The following is an 8,379-nucleotide window of genomic DNA, read 5'->3' as shown; positions in this document are numbered from 1 at the left end:
TCCACCCTACGTGGCTGACACCACCACCCAGAACCACTGTGCCTTCCTCAAAGAAACTGATACCAAAAGCCCACAGGTCAAGCTCAGGTCCCGTCACCTTTAGACTGGAGACACTCTATATTTGACTTCGCATGGCAATGCCATGTGGTAGATGCTGAGGACCGAGTCCTGGGAGACCCTGGATCTTGTCAGGGGACCCTTTCCCACCTCGGCCCCCACCATTTTAGGCTTAGCAGTGGGTTTGGATCGACCTGACCTTCATCAGAACATCAGTGACAGTCCCAGGAGAGTTGAGCGAGCCTGACTCCGAGGTGCACATTAGCTTTGGACCAGCATCGTCTGGCTAGCTGTCCTGGGGCTGGAGCTCCCATGTGTCTGGACTTCCCCCCTCTGCACAGTGTGTTCAGGATGAGCCAGTAGAGACCTCACGCTGGTACTGCATGCAAAGCTTTCTGACAGCCAGTGCTCACATCAGCCTCATGGAGTCTCATTTTACAAATGGGAACATATGTTGGCCATGAGTGATAGACGTGCAGGACCAGGGTCTGGGAGGCCCCTGGTAGACCAACCATTAACCCTTCAGTTGCTGGATGAGGTTGGGACCCCTGAGGTGGGTATTAGTCCTGATAGCCTGGGATACATGATATAAAGCACAGTGCCTGCACACCGTGAGTGCTCAGTAAGTACGGGAGGTTGTCCTCATATATTATTACCAGAGTCATCTCTGTCCCTCCTCCCTTCTTCCCTCCCTCTCTCCCTTCCTTCCACATATATTTTAAAGACTTTTCTGTGCCCAGCCTTGGAAACACACAGATGACAAGTTTGTCTTCAAAGAGATTACCACCTAGTCAAGGAGATGGGGAAGCCAATGTCTCTGATACAGAGTTGGGAGGGAAATGCTAGAGATGGGCATCGGAGCTGTGGAAGCCCCATGGCGGGGACCTCATCCAACCTGGGGTAGGAGTGGATTCAGGGGGAGCCCTCCTGGAGGGAACAAGCATTAAATGAGGCTTGGGGAACAAGTGGGGGATTAACAGGTAGAGATAGTAACTTCTAATCGTAAAAAAACGAAACAACCCAAAGCCTTCAAGGACCATCCACGTTCATTATGCTCAGTGAGATAAGTCAGTTGGAGAAGGACAAATTCCACATGATCTCACTTACGTGTAGAATCTAAAAAATGAAAACAAAAGTCATGGAGTATAAAATAACACAGGTTAACTAGACGTATTATGGGCTTACTGTAGAACATTTTGCAATTTATATAAATATCTAATTATGTTGTACAGCTGAAACAAATAAAATATTATATGTCAATGATATCTCAAAAAAAAAAGAGGCAATACAATTTTTCAGGGACTAGAGACCATATGTAGTTTTCAGATATGGCCTCGGGGTGGCAGGAGAAGCCCAGAATTGGGTGTGCATCTCTACTCTAGGAGCCTTAAAAGAGGCTCCACTTGGGGCAAGAGCTTTTGTGAAGAGAGGCCAGGGCCCTGGGAGAAGCCAAGGGGAGGGAGATGTTGGCCCCAAAGCTTGTGTAGTGGGGCAACTCCATCCCGGAATTAAATTTAATTAATTAATTATTATTATTATTATTACTTTTTTAGATGAGGCAACCCTTGGTTGACCTCACAGATTGCAAGGACCTTGTCAGTTTATAATCCCTTATTTTTTATTTTTTACGCCTACAGCACCTGGTCTTCCTAACTGGTCTCCCACCCGAGTACTAACCAGGCCCGATCCTGCTTAGCTTCCGAGATCAGAAAAGATCGGGCTTGTTCAGGGTGGTGTGGCCGTAGACCCATTCTGGAATTTTAATTGCTTCCTTAACTGAGGAGAGAATAATTTCTCCCCTGAGAAGGACAGTGGTTGAAAGGAAAATAAAGGTATCGAAAACATTAAGGAAACGGAGCCTAATTTGGCCTCTTTTGCTTTGGGAGCTAAAAGTCCAAATAGTGTTGAAAATAGATTATTCTACCGAAGAGCTATAAGAGGAGCAATTTGGAGAGATGGGTGATAAAGCTAAGGGAGGTCGCCTTATATTTTCATACCGGGCGTGTGATCTGGGTGAATGATCCCCTCCCCTGGGTGGGCTCAGGAGGAACAGACAGGCATGTGATGGAGGATAAGTGCTGGGTTTTGGGCAAAGGGTGAGGCTGCACCTACTCCATGGTGATGCCCTTCGTGGAGCCCCAGGACAAACACGAAATCATGTCTGGCAGGGTGCTAGAGTCCAGCCAAAGAACTTTCCTAAATTGCTTGTCCCAGCTAGGAGGGCCTGCTGTAGAACTGGGAGCTAGAGTTGGGGGTGGGTGGATTATGGAGCCAGGATGATGACAACAAGATGACACGATGGGTGGGAGAAAGGGCTGAGAAATGCCTTGAGCAGCGGGTGGTGGCTGGCGGCCAGCATTCAGTGTTCCCAGTGGCATGGACTGTGGACGCTCCAGAGCCACGTCAAAGCCCATTACAGGGCAGGAACCGGATTTAGAGATTTTCCGATTGGTCTTAAATAGCTCTAATGATTTCTGAAAGGTTCAGATTCTGTGTGGAGCCCCTGGTCCCACCTCGACAATGTTCAAGGACTGAGCACTGTCACTGCCAACTTGTTCCAGCAGAAAGGTATCTTTGGCGATGGCAGCTCCAGAATTTCTGTGGACAGCAGTCTAGCTCTATAAGTGGGGTCCCTGGGAACTTGCTAGAAATACAGATACTTGGATCCCTTACCAGATCTGCTGAATCAGAAACTCTTGGGGCAGGTCTCAACGATCTGTATTTTAGCCAATTCCGCTGGTGATTCTGATGCGTGGCAAGGTCTGAGAACCCCCCTCTCATCATGGTGCTGGTGACGGAGGCAGGGGCAGACGCCAGGATGCAGAGCAGTGCGGTGCTTGTATTTATTTTATGTATCACAGAAGAACATGGTCAGCAGTTTTCTATAGCCACTTGTAATTACATATGCAGAAGACAGAGCAAGTCTTATCAAAGAATAGTAACCTGTTCCACCATCTCTAAACTCTGGTTTTCATCATCACATAATTGTGCTTCGGCATCACAGACAATTACTCCCCAGCATGTGTTCACCCAAGATTTATCTGTTTGACTACAAGGGTCTCTACTGCTTTATCTTTCTTCTTTTCTCCATTGCTTTCATCCAATATGGTTATCAGTCAAAGGAATCTGCTTGATTCAGTAAGCAGTATTGTCAACCCATTATCGGAGATTCGAACAGTTTCAAGTTAGACTAGAACTTTAAAATGACCCAATCCAAGGCTCAGCACTTCGTGTGAACTTGAATCCTCTCTGTGACATCCCTCTCAGGGGTGAACTCTCTTATAGGAACACATCCAGTGAGGAAAACTCACTTTGCTCACTTTGGCCTGGAAAGGGGTCATGGTCATGGTCATGGTGAAGGACTGGAGAGAGAGAGAGAGAGAGAGAGAGAGAGAGAGAGAGAGAGAGAGACAGAGAGAGAGAGAGAGATTTTTACTCTGGTGAGAGTGTGTGTGTGTGTGTGTGTGTGTGTGTGTGTGTGTGTCTGTGTCTTGGGGGAACTGAGATTCACTCTGCTTTTCTCTTTTTGAATGTATATGATCAAGTCTTTGAATATGTCCACTGTAGCACTTGGTCCCCAATATGTTAGCCACTGGTCCTTTAGTGGGCTGTCCGATGATACTATATAAGTGGCTTCTAGTAACCTGTGGATGATTTGTAACCCAGATGTCAGCCGGAGGCTTTGGCGCATTGAGATCTGGGTAAACAGACTCAAATTGCTACTGCACGCACTCCTTGGAAGTTCAAAGCCGTCCTCAATGATTCCTTGAATATCTGACATGACCCGATGTTCTCCTTGCCCTGATCTTCTCCCTCTGTTGATTGCTTCCCTCTCTATGCACCCGAGTATCTGCTCTGGCACAGGCTCAGATATGGGAAAAGCCCCCCTTTTTTCTCTTCTGGAGTCACTATTGTTTGTTGGTCGAAGCAGAACTTGACTGAAGATTAGGGGTACCCAGGGGAGATCACAATATGCAATTGTGTGCGCACGATTTAAATTCATAGTTTTGTTCTCAACAGCCCTTTCCTCCATCCCACCAGCAATGATTTTTTTAAAGACCACTTTGCCCCTGCAGTTCTGACCTACCGCCCTTGACCTTTCTCTCTCTACCTTCTTTATTCTTCACCCTTTATTTCCATTTCCTTCTTAGGAAGGAAAGAATACTCCTCCTAGTTTCTCATGTAGAGCTCCTTGACCATCACATTAGATGCTCTGGTATCTGCTGACACCCTCAGCATCTCACCTCTACTTTCAACTTTTTTTTTTTCTACATACAGACTAATTTCTTCTTCCTTAATGGGAATTATGGTCCAACCCGTTGCTATAAGAACACATATTTATTCCTTGCTACATGTGCATAAGCTTACACAATTTAAAAAAATGTGTTTAGAAATTTTTTGTGTGTAACGTGACCTCAAGGGAGAGGGCGAGGAAGACAAGGGTTGGCTACTGCATGCCACGCACCTCCTCCCTCCCCTCTCAGGGTATACTCCTTTGAATAAAATTAGGATGAAGTTTCTGGTTCCAGTGAAAAGTGGAATAGGATAACCTAAAACCCTCCCATTTTTTATAAGCATGTAGAAACGCTGAGTAAAATATTTTAAAAACAACTTTAAAATGCGTAGTTAACTTTGCAATAAAGAAAGGGATCTCTGCAGGTGGCAGAAATGAAGGAGGAATTTAATATCAGCACAGCAAACTGCAAACATGCCTGCTGATTCTGCAGCTCTGCTATATAGGTGAGGTGCCACTAAGTCCATGGGATATAGTACTGTATGTCTTAACATCCACATGGGAAAAAAGAGTTAAGGCCTTTGGCTGTGCAGGGTGCGGAGTTCAATCTGAGGCTTTTGCCTGAACTTGGACTCTTAAAACATATGGCAGATTGCATCTTCCAACAACGTTTGCAACTATATTTCCCATCCTACATGCTCTTCTTGCAATGTGATATCGACAAACCTCCCACTGAGATGTGAAACCTATGTTATCTCCCTTTGAATCTGGGTGGCTTGGAATTTTGGCAGAAATGACACTATGTGACTTGGGATGTTAGATCATCAGAGGTGATACAGCTTCCACCTGGGGCCTGTTGGGATGCTCATCCTTGGAACACGATCTTCGTGCCGTGAGGAAACAGTGACACCATATGGAAATCCCAACACTGAAACTTTTTCCAAAGTGCTGGTTTGTGAGCAAAATAAATGGTTGTTGTTTGAAGGCACTAAGTTATGAAGCAGATAATAAGCAAAGGGCTACATTTTCAATGAAATAAGGATCTGGCAAATAAAATATAGTGACCCTTGAACAACACAGGGGTTAGGGATACAAACCTCCATGCAGATGAAAATTTGCCTATGAGTTTTGACGTCCTCAAACCTTAACTACTTTCAGTATCCAGAGGGGATTGGTTCCAAGATCCCCTACGGATACCAAAATCCATGGATGCTCAAGTGTCCTACATGAAGTGATGCAGATCAATGTATACAGGCCTTCTGCATGCATAAACTCACAGTGAGGATTGAAAACAGTATAGATACTTATTGAAAAAAATCATATGTAAGTAGACCCGTGAAGTTAAAACCCATGTTGTTCAAGAGTCAACTGCACATTCATTAGCATAAGGAGGTAACGAGGAAACTTACTTGCCTCTTCTGGCTCTTGGGGAAAGGTCTCCCCTAGGCAATTGAAACTACCTGTATGGTCTAGGAACTCTTTCAAACTAAGAAATTAATGAAAATTGGTTCTGGGCTAATAATGGCAGAATCAAAGGGAAAAACCTGGTAGAATCATATGCAAAAATCTTCTGGAATACAACCCAAGTCATAAGGTATTCTCATCTAGAAAGCAAGACTTGCCAAACATAAGCTCACAGTCAAAATTAAAAAAAAACAATCCATAAGGGACAGCAGTCCACCATGATGAGCAAGAGTCAGTGAGCACAACAAAGGGAGAATTAGAACCCTAAGTCCTTGAGATGAAATAATGACCAACTGAAAGAAAATATAAAGTAAGTCTATTTAAAAATGATTAAAGATATAAAAAGAATTGAAATTCTAAGGAAGAAACATGTTTTGACGATAAAAAGGAAGATTTAAAAAAGAACCCATATGCATTCAAGAAATGTAAAAGGTAACATTAGAACAATGAGAAACCAGAACCCAAACACAGCTTACACTACTGTGTTGGATAGGACTGAACATGCAGGTAATGAACCGGAAGATAGATCTGAGGAAATTCACTAGGATGCAGCACAGGCGAAGAGGAAGGGATGGTTAAGCAATGTGGAGGGGTCAGTGAGAAGGTCCAACACGTATTAAATAGGAATTCTAGAATGAAAGACCACAGAGAATACAAGAAAAGTCGTAACTGAAAATCTAATGGCCAAGAATCTTCCAGAATTGATTAGTGATATGAATCATCAGATTGAAGAATCCTACCTAGTTCAAGCAAGAAAATAAAAATTAACCCAGTTGCTAGACACATTATGATGAAAACGCAGAACACAGATTACCCACTGTGTCTGGAACTGTGAATTTATTTATTCTATGTTGAAAGAACCTCTAATTTTAGTGAGGCCCATGTCCCCATGCCCCCAAGGAGAGTGCATTCCTCGGATTCTCTTGCAGCTAGGTGTGACCATGTAACTCGGTTCTTGTCAATGGAATATAAGCAGAACTATCAGGCGAAGATTTCTGGAGACACTTCTGTACCTTTTTTCCCTTTTCTTTATTCTCTCTCCACTTTGCTGCCTGTGACACAAATGTGATCCTAGAGCTCTAGCTGTCATCTTGGGCCACAAGGAGAGTGGCCACACCTAAGGAAGGGTTGGTAGAGTGGCCATCTGAAGGTTTTCTGGAACAGAGCTGCTATATCAGCTCTGCAATACCTAGCTCCAGATTTTTACACAACGGAGACATAAATCTACTTTGTTTAATCTCTTAGGATTTTGAGTCTCTGTTACTGAGACATATCTAATCATTACTGATACATCTCCTGAGGAGTGACAATTGGACTGACTGCAGGCTTCTCGGTAGCATATTTAGAAGTCAGGAGATAAAATGGAAAATATTTGTGAAGTTATGAGGGAAAAGAACTGTCAACCTCGAATTCTGTACCTAGAATTTCAGAGTGAAGCCAAAATAAAGATATTTTTTTCAGGCAAACACATTCTGAGAGAATTTGCCATGCACGTGTCCTTGCTGAGAAGATTACTAAAGGATATGTCTTAAGAAGAAGGCAATTGAACTCAGAGATAAGAATGAATACAAGAAAAACATGATGACTCATTATTTTATCTGTTTAAGAATTAAAAATTAGAAAGAATATTAAGATGATCGTTGATATAGACAAGATAATTTTAAAATTTATATTGAAAGTCAAAAGAACTAGAATAGATTTTGAGAAATGATTTCGAGAAAGAAGAATAAGGTGCAAGGAACCAGTCTATTCAATTTTAAAACTTACTGTATAGCTACAGTAGTAAAGGCTAGGTGTACTGGTGAAGGACTGGATCCATGGGACAGAACAGAGACGCCAGAAATAGATCCACACAAATTTGCCCAACTTATTTTCTGACCAAAGAGCAAAAGTAATTAATTGGAGGTAATAGAACATTTTCAACAAATAGTGATGAGGTATTTGGATATCGAGAGGCAAAAATACGAACCTCCACCTGTCTCAAACTTTATCCAAAAATGAACTCAAAATAGATTATGGACTACAGTGTAAAATGTAATACTATAAAACTTTTAGAGGAAAAAAGGAGAATCTTTGGAACGTAGGGCTAGGGAAGAAAGACTTGTTACTAAAACCATGACATGAAAGGAAACAACTGCTAAGTTGGACTTTACCGACATTCAAAGACCCCACTAAGTGGTTGAAAAGACAAGCTATAGAGAAAGTATTTGCAAATAATAATGCTGCTATCCAACAGAGTTCTAGTATCTAGAATATATAAAGATTCTCAAAAGTAAAAAAAAAGTAAGCTATCCATTCAGAGTATGGCCAAAAGACATGGAGAGACATTTTACAAAGGATATAGAGATGACAAATAAGCACTTGAGAAGATGTTCAACTTCATTAGCCATTAGGAAAATGCAAATTAAAGCCACAGCGAGTTACTAATACACACCTATCAAAATGGCTAAAATAAAAAATAGTGACTGCACTAAATCCTTGGAAGCATGCAGAGAAACATACATTTTGATGGTATAGTCACTCTAAAACAGTTTAGCCATTAAAAAAAAAAAAAACTAAATGTGCAACTACCATATGGCCCAGCAATGGCACACTTGGGCATTTATCCCAGGGAAGCGAAGACT

General features: G+C 42.5%; 1 protein-coding gene and 1 pseudogene across 3 annotated transcripts in view; one reads left to right on the top strand and one right to left on the bottom strand.

Moving 5' to 3' along the window:
- PDE1C (phosphodiesterase 1C) overlaps positions 1 to 8,379 on the top strand; it is a 411,511-nt gene that overhangs the window by 71,041 nt on the left and 332,091 nt on the right. The gene's annotated exons all lie outside the window — the stretch shown is intronic.
- Positions 1,686 to 1,804, bottom strand: LOC112479796 (annotated as a pseudogene).

This window comes from Pteropus alecto, unplaced genomic scaffold (genome assembly GCF_000325575.1).
Source record: "Pteropus alecto unplaced genomic scaffold, ASM32557v1 scaffold21, whole genome shotgun sequence".
Classification (NCBI taxonomy): domain Eukaryota; kingdom Metazoa; phylum Chordata; class Mammalia; order Chiroptera; family Pteropodidae; genus Pteropus; species Pteropus alecto.
The sequence above is the reverse complement of the archived record's forward strand: the minus strand, read 5'-3'. Positions and strand labels throughout refer to the sequence as shown.